Below are 9,892 nucleotides of genomic sequence, written 5' to 3' on the forward strand. Positions count from 1 at the left end.
GATCAAAATTCAGCAGTTCTGTAAAGACTCTAAGAGATCGTCCTCCTTGTAAATGCTATAAAAGTCCAAGTTAAAAAACATTTCCGTATACTTTAAAACCATCTGGCCCTTAACCTAATCACTTCTGGCAATCGAGCCTTACTCCTGGTAATCCTGATCAAAAAGTCTGCTCTGGTTTTTCTGATTGAAATGTCCACTGCCTACAAATTTCCCACACACCTTCTTGATTGGCCTGTTTTGTTTGTGTGGTTTTGTTTTGTTTTGTGTGTGTGTGTGAAAGATACTAGGGGCCATTATTTATGAACAGCAAGGAAACAAATCACTCTTGTCTAGTCTCTCTGCAGATTCCCACACTTATTACCCAAAATCCCCCAGCTCTTCCTCGGTCTTGCCCTGAACGAAAGAACTGTGCTGGGCCTGAAGGCAGTCTCTTGGGGAAACCGGCTTCTGCTTTTCTTGAGAAACTACTTTGGATATCTGGATATAGTGAGGATCTCAACTGGGTTAGAACCAATCCCTAAACTTTTCTCAAAAAGTACAGCTGACTGCCACCCAGAGTGCCTGGGCTGGCTGACACTGAGAACATCGTTTTGCACAGTCACAGAATTTCTCATTTTGACCCGCTTTCAGTTGGGAAAGGAAGATAACGACATGAATTCACATTCGCCACCGCTCTGCCTTTGGTCACAGAGGCCAGCGTCTTTAGATATTCATCAGGGTCCACCTATGTATGAATAGATTCGCTTTGTAACGTGGAAGGGAAGTTACTTTTAAAATACGTAAACAGTACTTCGTGTGCATCCCATGCCAGCCGATCAATACTCAACCAACTGCTGCTAACAGACGCAAACATTTCCAAATGCAATTCGATCTCAACTCGTATAACCTCTTTTCCTGGATTTAGGACTGGAGCCCAAAGTGCAAGCGAGGTTTCCCCAACCCGCGCTTCAAGTGACACAACACGTGAGCGGTCTCCACTTCATACTCGGAGCGGGGTGGGGGGGGGGGTGCAAAACTAGTTGCAATTAAACATTAAAGCTTCCGGTGTCTGAAATCCCTAGAGTCCACAAGGATGAGGCTCCTTTCCGAAATTCCGGGCGGGAGGGGCCGGGAGGGGGGTGCTGGGGAGGAGAAAGACTGATGCGGAGAGGGATGGCAGAAAGCGAAACAAAAAGACAACCGGGGGAGCGCTCAGGTAGTGGGGTGGGCCGGGGTCGCGCGTCCGTACTGGGAAGGATCGGAACCACCCCGCCCCGACCAACTTTGAGGGGCTGCCGCGGGGCGCCGAACGAGAGACACGGACCAGCCTTAGCGTTTTCCCAGCGCTCCTCCGGCCCGCCTCGCTCATCACCATCTCCACCGCCACCACTTGCAAAACAATACCGGCAGCGGCACGCAGGCTCCCCGAGCGAAATATATAAAGTTAGCCGTTTGCTGAACTGGGTCCAAGCCCGCACTCCGGGGTCCCCGGCGGACGGCCGTCCCCCGAGGGGGGATGGGGGGACGGGGCGGCTGTCAGCCCCGAACCTCCTCCCGCCTCCCCGCGCCCCCACCCTGTCCCCCTCCCTCCGTACTTGAGGAAACTCCGCCGGCGGCCCCCTCCCTCCTTCGCCGGCTCTCCAGCTGGAGCCGCGAGCGAGTGCGGCGCGGCGGGGACGGGGAGAGCGCTGCGCCTTGGAGGGCTGCCCGCAACCACGTCGGGACCCACAACAAAGTTAAAACGCTGCGATTCACGCACCTTACCGGCTTTCCTCTGCGTCTCCTCGGGCGCGGGATGCAAAGTGGCACAGTGGCGGGCTGGGGGGCCCCCCGGGAGGAGACTGGAGATGGGTTTGGTGGCTCGCCTTTTTCACTCTGTATGTGTGTCTGTGTGTGTGTGTGTCTGTGTGTGCGCGCGCGCGTCCCTCTCCCCCAGTCTCTGGCTCGCTCGCTCGCGCTCCCCGTGTGGCTCTCAAGGACGAGGTGAAATCCCTTGGCTGGTCATGAGGCGGCTTCAGAGACAAACAACACAATGCGAGTGCAAATAACAAAAGGCAAAAAGACAGTCGGAACAATGGGGGAGGCGAGGGCAGCGCACCCGCCGCCGGTCAGCTCGGCCCGGCGCCCGCCCCGGGGGGGGGCGGTGGTGCCGTGGGGGTGGGGGCGGGGCGGGGGCTCGGGCTCCCTCCAGGTCGCCCCCAGGGCGCCCGCAAACCCACCCTGACCTCCTTCCTGCCGCGGGCCGCCCGGTCGCCCTCTCTGTCCATCCGAAGGGGAAAGAGCCCGGAGTTGGCTTCCCGGTCTGCTGCCGAGTAACTAGATTGTAAATAACGCGGCGATGACCCACACCGGGCAGGAATGTTATTTTTTTTTTTTTTTTTTTTTAAGAAAACAATCTGCCCTCCACTTAAAGCAGCGATAAAATGAAATGGCAGGAGGGGAAGGAGGCAGGGAGAAGGAGACTATCTCTAGATCCTGATGGAGCTCGCGTCTATAAATATGCATTCGTGTTTAGTCAAGTCCCCTTTGTCAACTTCTTCCCTGCGCTGGAACCTCACCCGCTGTCCTGGAAGCATCACCTGGGCCCCTTGGCGCCCCCGACTCCCGTTTGCACGCGGGAAAGCCGGCGCGGAGGGCGCGCGTGGGGGTCTGCGGCTGTCCGCGGAACCTTCTGGGAGGCGAGCCGCGGTCCGCCCAGCGCCGAGGCTGGAGCGGCGAGTGGTTTGGTTTTTAAAGCGACCACTGCTCCCCCGAAGAGCCGCTCTGCGCCCGCGGGTCCCCGCCGACGGCACTCCGCACCCACTACTCCTTGACTGGTGGGGAGGTGGGTGAGGGGGAGAAAAGTTTTGAGGCGCTCTCATCTCTGCCTCTGGGGTGGTTGAAGTGGTTAGGTTTTGTGTGCCTAAAGCCCCAAATCCCAATGCCCAAGAACCGGAGAATGATGTTTAGAGGGGTCTCAACAAGGCTTGGCGGCTGGGCTTTGACTCCTAAGTCTGCGACCGTGGAGACGGCGCAGGAAGGCGAGAGCAAGCCTCCCCGGAGTCTCATACCCATAGGAAGAAACTCCGAAGGTAATGCCCCGAGCAGGAGCTGTGGGGGCTGATTTGTGTGTGTTCTGACAGCTCCCGGGCTGCTCCGGCGCTTATCTCTACCCATCTTACTTTCATTGACTTAAAACAGCAGCCGGTTTGCCAGGGGGGGTTAAAAAAAAAAAAAAAAAAAAATCCTATTAAATCTCAAACCTAGGACGGAGCGGGGGAATCCTGACCGCTCTCCCCGGATCTGGTGTCCAGAAAGGGAAGGCAGGGGGATGTCTCGAGGGAGGTCACGGGTCCAGATGAGAATGGTAGAGCGGAAGACTAAGACACAATACGAGCAACACGTTTCTTTTTCTCGCCGTCCCCTTTCCTCTTGTTGAGCTGGATGCCAATTTGCATGTTCTCTCTCCACTCCTGGGCAAATTTTTTTTTTTTTCAGGCGCGCATCCACGGACTGAGCCGCGTCCCTCGGCACCCCCAGCGTTTCCCAGAGAGCAACACCACCACCCGGAGATCAATGACCCGCCTGTTTATTCTTCACGCGCCTGGAAGGGCAGGGCACTGAAGGAGCAAGGGAGGGAGGCTTGGGGCTCGCCTGTGCGCGATCTCTCGCAGACTTTTTTTCTAGCTGGTTTCTAAACGGCAGCGAACAAGCAAAGAGAGTTCCTTAATGCACGCAACACATACCAATCACAATATATTCGCCTAGAAAAGTGAGACATCCTCTCTCCCCCTTTCCACCCTTTGTAGATTTGTCTCTGGAGGTGGGTTGCTAATACCTGAGATTTTTGCACTTGTCTAGGGCGGGAACTTTCTGGGGTGTTTGACAATTGATTATTTGGTACCTGCTTTCTAAAAATGGCTAAACACCTTTCCTTAGAACTAAAAGTGAGAAATGCAAATCTTAATAACTCAAGGCAAAAATTGCCAAGTGTAAGCAAGGTTATAATTCACTCCCACAAAGAAAAACTTCCTCTTCCACAAATATTTGATAGCATAGAGCCCAGTAATTAAGAGAACAATCAAATAAACTCAAGGCTTTCATGGGGACTCTAAATTATCATCTGCCTAGAATTTTTAAGCAGTGTTAATCACTTGCCAACTTGAATAGAGCTGGGGCTATAGCGTTCTAAATGTGTATCCTTAACAATTTTACTGTTTTCTTAAGTATTTGATGAGAGAGACCACGGATAATAATAATATGCAAATTGCTAGATCAATGTGGTCTCACCAACTGTGTGAAAAAATTCTCTGCCTGTGTGTATAAAACATCTTGCTGTGTGTTAGTTTTCCTCACATTGACAGTATCACACAGGCTTCAGGTCTTGAAGCACTTGCTTAGTTAAGAATATAAGAATTCCTAAGAATGCACCAATAATTGCACTGTGCACCTGGAATTTAAGTGTAATTTTATTCCAAAGAGTTCTTGGCATTTATTAAATGATTTATTCTCATAGTACATATGTAGTTGGTTTTCACAGTTAGTTTTCACTACTGGGGTCCTTACATAACCTGCAAGAGGCAGATCAGGCCAACTGCACAAAAAAAAAACAAAACAAGCTCCTCCCCTCACTACCCATTATATGAAAATAAGTAACATTTGACAGGGCGCTGTTGTTTACAGTGAACTTTTACTTCCTCTTGGCCCATACTCAGTGTAAACAAAGGGACAGAGTGAGTTCTTTTCCCCTAGCTCTCTATCCAGTGAGTGACAAGTGTGCCTGGCTGGCCTAATCCAACCAAGCAGAACAGAGCCACCTTCTCAGGGTTTCAGTGTAGCAGCTCCTGGGACCCTTGGGTTTCCTACTTGAAGGAGATGAGAGCCTTGGGCAGAAGGAAGAAGGCGCTGTCTCAAGCTGCCTGGTGAGATATTGGTGAAACTTGAATTATACCAACCTCTTCTTTTCTTTTCTTTTTTTTGCTCCTACAGGCAACAGAACTTCCAACCATTTATGGTTATTGAAACCACATGGCCTTAAGACTAACCCATGATCATTATAGAGCAACAGCATAGCTGATCAAAAACCTCCAGTGGAATGTTTGTTTGTGTTGGGCTTAAAAAAAATACCCATATTTGAAGCAGGACTGACACATGAAAGATCAGTGTTTCCATTTATCAAGCATTTACTATGTGCCTGGCTTTTGGCCAAATGCTTTTTACCTATTTTGTCCCTATTTTTTACCACAAACCTGCAAGAAATATTACATCCCTGTTTTGCAGATGAGAAAACTAGAGCTCAGAAAGGTCAAATGACTTGTCCAGAATCTTATGGCTTCTAAGTGGTTGTGCCAAGTTGCCAGTCCTGTCTGCTCCAGCTTTAAGCCCTTCCACCGCACCTGGATATACTGACATTTTATATTAAGTTCAGTCTTTCAGTGAGAAATATTATTTCCTTAAATGCAGAGATTTAAAATACCAAGTTTGTACTATGTACTGTTCAGACATGATCTATGTTGATATTCTCACACTGCTTAACAGATAACTGTGAAATTTCTAAGAAAATCTTATGTGCCATATAAAAGAGTGTCCATATATACTAAATATAAAAGGTACCTAACAATATATATGAAATTATTTTATAGGCCAAGCAATTATATATTATATGTATATATCCATATGATATAAATGGTAAAACAGTAGCTGAAGTTTTGGAATCCATATAATTTTACAAGCAATGTTCTAAATGCATAGCATGTATAAACTCATGTAATCTTCACAACCATAATTTTATAATATCATTTTATAGAAAGGAAACTGAAGCAGAGAGAGGTTTTATAATTTGTCCAAGTTTACACAATTAACAGGTGATGAAGCCTGGATTCAAACCTAGGTACTCTAGCTTTAAGACCTTATCTACTTTGTTATGCTACCTTTCAATATATATACTTAGATGCATAAACAGACTGCATACTTATAGGCCTATATGCTACAGTTGTTCCTTAACATAGATTTCAACTGCGCAGGTCAATTTATAGGAAGATTTTTTTTTTCATAAACACCACAGTTCTACTCCATCTACAGTTGGTCGAATCTCCGGGTGCACAGGGCAGATGACAGGACTTGAGAATCAGGGGATTTTGGTATGCAGGCATGTCCTGAAAACAATACCTTGTGGATGCCAAGGGACAACTATGTAGATTTAACTCTCAACTTTAGGGGAAAATAAAGGCACATCAACTGAGATCTGTTGCATCCCCATATTCAAATTGCCTCCTGTAGCACTAGAAATATTATTGATGGGAGAGGCATTTACATTTGTCCAAGGTATTAAAGATTCTCTAAAAATTGTTGAGGCAATCTCAAGCTCCCAAACATACTTGGAGGCATTGTTTTGTTGCAGTTGTTTTAGTCATTAAGTTGTGTCTGACTCTTTGCAACTCCATGAACTGTAGCCTGCCAGGCTCCTCTGTCCCTGGAATTTCCCAGGCAAGAATACTGGAGTGGGTTGCCATTTCCTTCTCCAGGGGATCTTCCCGACCCAGGGATCGAACCCATGTCTCCTGCATTGGCAGGCGGATTCTGGGGGAGTGCTAATGAATATGAATTAGGAGTATACATACACATTTGACCCCAGTTGATTTGTACTAAGTTCATTTGAGATTCCTTTGGTCATATGTGTTAAAAAGAGCAGAGATAGGGTACTTGGGAATCCTAAAGAAGATAGTGAAGGAGGCTAATAAATACAAAAATCTGTGACCTGAGAAGTAGAGGGAAATTTAGAGGATGCAAGAAACCAAATATGTCATCATAATGGTTATAAATAATCCATTTTTATTTGTTTTTTAAGTTAGGGTAGTTTGTCAACTCGCACTCCATTAACAAGAGTATATTATATAGTGGTTATTTAATATAACGGTTATTTATGTTTAACAATTATGGACTAAATTACATCCCTCAAAGGAACCTTAAAATATTTGATAAGAACCCCAGATATATGAGTGGTTTATCCCATGTCCCTTTTTCTATATGCATATCAAATTGTAAAAGTGAGCTTCTCCAGAAACTAACACAACTTTGTAAATCAACTATACTCCAATAAAAATTAATTTTAAAAAATAAAAGTTAGCTTCTCCAAATCAGTCAACTTTGAGAAATTACTGTGAGATCTTCTCTTTTTCTTCTTCTCTCCCTAAATACAATTATGGATTATCTGTGAAAGGAAAAATAACTAACGACAATCTTCCTTCCTTGGATCCTCTTAATGCTGATAACAACTGAGATACTGACATCTAAACCATTAACTTTACTGGTTCTAATGTTCCTCTTCAGAAAAACTGAAAAAGACACCCTATACCTAACAGATGCCACACATTAAGCTCTTACTGAAAAAAAACTTTTAAAGCCCTATTACAGATACATATGTTTTCATTTAAAAACTACTATGAAATCGAGTGTTCTTTTATTTAAACATTCCCCTGTGGTTCTACGAATTAAGGATCAGTAGTACTATATTAACTGAGAGCCAGACCCAACTGGTTAAAGACAGTTGGTAAAACTGCCAACACTGGTTTTGTTGCCGAAGTTGACTGACATGTGAGGCAGCATATACCTTAAAGAGTGAATTCTAATTTTTTAAACTTTCTTATTTTGGTAAGTATTTAGAATGAATTTTTTTTTTTAATTTCAGCCACAGTTTTGAAAAGAGGAAATAATGTATAAAACCCAGATACTTTACAGAATCAAAACCACAATTGCATTGCTTTTATTAGTGAAGTGTGTTTATTATTCTGATTGTTAAATTTTCCTTTCCTGGGAGAAAAACCAAAAGAACAAGATTGGCTCGATTCAAGAGAAACAACTTGCAGTTCCCACATCTTGTCTCTTAATTTTACTGTTTTTCAGTTTGACTTCTGTCCTTTAATTTTAAATAATGAGTATAAAATGTGGGAGGATTTAAACATGTAAAAATCGGGTTTTTTAATGTGTGGATTCCTTTCAAGTGTAGCTTTCACAATATAGTCTGTGTTCTCTATTGCTACAAATTTTGTATCAAAAATATATGAAGGTTTACATGCAATGGGACACATTGATTTAATTTATAAGGAAAAGGGTAATGACATATTTTGCTGATTTAGAATTGGTAGCAGAACAAATTATCAAGTGAGGCAATAATATTTTAAGCTTGAATCCCAGTAAGCTTTAGTTATTTGAGTCTGTGAACTCATGATTACTCCTGTTTCTATTTCTTCTTTCAGATTTTTGATCACATATTACCAAATGTGTCGTATAGTATGTGAAATGTGGAGGGCAAATGAAGGAACGAACAAAATGAAAGGTTAACAAAAGCACATAAAACAAGGAGGGTGGTTAAAAAGCATTGCTTAAAAATGTCCTTTATATTTGAATTTCAGTAAATTATTGGAAGGAGGTAAATAAAATTTCAATCTCTAGGTATCTGGCACTTCTACTCTATGCTGTTAAGTCATTAAGTCGTGTCCTACTCTTTTGTGATGCCATGGAATTCAAACCTAATTCTGATTCAAGCACCCAGAACACCTCTTGGGATTGATGAAGTCTTGATCCTAAAGATGACAACCATTTGATTTAGTACATTGTTCATTAAGCTTCTCCACATGGCCCTCTTTGGTCAAAGTAGGGGACATAATAGGTCTTTGTAAGTTTTGTAAAAATACCATGTTTCATGTGCATCATACCTTTCGAGACAAAAGGCATAAGTTTAAATTAGAGGTGATCAGGAAAAGGTGAAGTTCCGTCTAGTCAAAGCTGTGGTTTTTCCAGTAGTCATGTACAGATGTGAGAGTTGGACTATAAAGAAAGCTTAGCACAGAAGAATTGATGCTTTTGAACTGTGGTGTTAGAGAAGACTCTTGAGAGTCCCTTGGACTGCAAGGAGATCCAACAAGTCCATCCTAAAGGATATCAGTCCTGAATATTTATTGGAAGGACTGATGCTGAAGCTGAAACTCCAATACTTTGGCCACCTGATGCAAAGAGCTGACTCATTTGAAAAGACCCTGATGCTGGGAAAGATTGAAGGCGGGAGGAGAAGGGGACAGTGGAGGATGAGATGGTTGGATGGCATCACCAGCTCAATGGACATAAGTTTGACTAGGTTCCTGGAGTTGGTGATGGACAGGGAAGCCTGGCGTGCTTCAGTCCATGGGGTCACAAAGAGTTGGACACGACTGAGGGACTGAACTGACTGACTGATAGCTATTGGGATGAATATACCTATTTCATGACTGGAGGGAAAGCAACAATCCTGGCTCTTGGAGAGTCAATATCACACCTTTGGTGATGGTAAGAGTAGGATGAGAGACAAGGATATCCTTGTATCCTAGATCCAGTACCATGGTCTGGCAAAAAACACCTGCAACTGGCAGTCTGATTACCTGCTGGCTCATCAGCTCCATCTACATATTATAAACACATGAAAACTCAAGTGAACCTGAATGGCTCCAAACTCTTGTGCTGCACCTGATGTCATCAAGAGCAGCTTCAAATATGGGTGCTCAGCAGCAAATAAGTGTAAACACACACACTGACACACTCTTGTTTCATTTTAATGGTTACAAATTCAAAAGCTTCCCCTGGTGCCCTAGCTTTCCTTGGGTTATGTCATGAATAATCCCAAGGCTGTAACTACTTGCTCCTTGGCTCAAACAAAATAATGTGATGGTGAACCAAACCAAGTTCCACAGAACATCCCTGACTGGAATGACTTGGAACATGAGCATGATGCTAGAGGTTAGAGCATCCGTTTTGTAATCAAGAGTGACAAAAACATACTAAGGGTGGCTCAGAAGAAATAAGCAAGTGATTTGGGTTCTAGAAGTGATTGGGAGGACTTCCCTGGTGGCTCAGTGATAATCTGCTTGCAATGCAGGAGACCCAGGTTCAATCCCTAGGTCAG

The 9,892-nt window shown here is 44.5% G+C and overlaps 1 protein-coding gene across 9 annotated transcripts in view; it reads right to left on the reverse strand.

The window, feature by feature from the left end:
- The window catches only part of SOX5 (SRY-box transcription factor 5), a 1,156,954-nt gene extending 1,154,300 nt beyond the window's left edge, over positions 1-2,654 (reverse strand). For 2 of the 9 annotated variants that reach the window (XM_045165614.1, XM_045165607.1), the window contains exon 1: positions 2,538-2,654. The gene's annotated coding sequence lies outside the window, so the exon portion shown is untranslated. The other 7 variants (XM_045165604.1, XM_045165601.1, XM_045165612.1 and 4 more) reach the window with 5 other exon arrangements.
- Between the last annotated feature and the right edge of the window lie 7,238 nt (positions 2,655-9,892).

Source organism: Bubalus bubalis, chromosome 4, assembly GCF_019923935.1.
Source record: "Bubalus bubalis isolate 160015118507 breed Murrah chromosome 4, NDDB_SH_1, whole genome shotgun sequence".
Taxonomy (NCBI): Eukaryota; Metazoa; Chordata; class Mammalia; order Artiodactyla; family Bovidae; genus Bubalus; species Bubalus bubalis.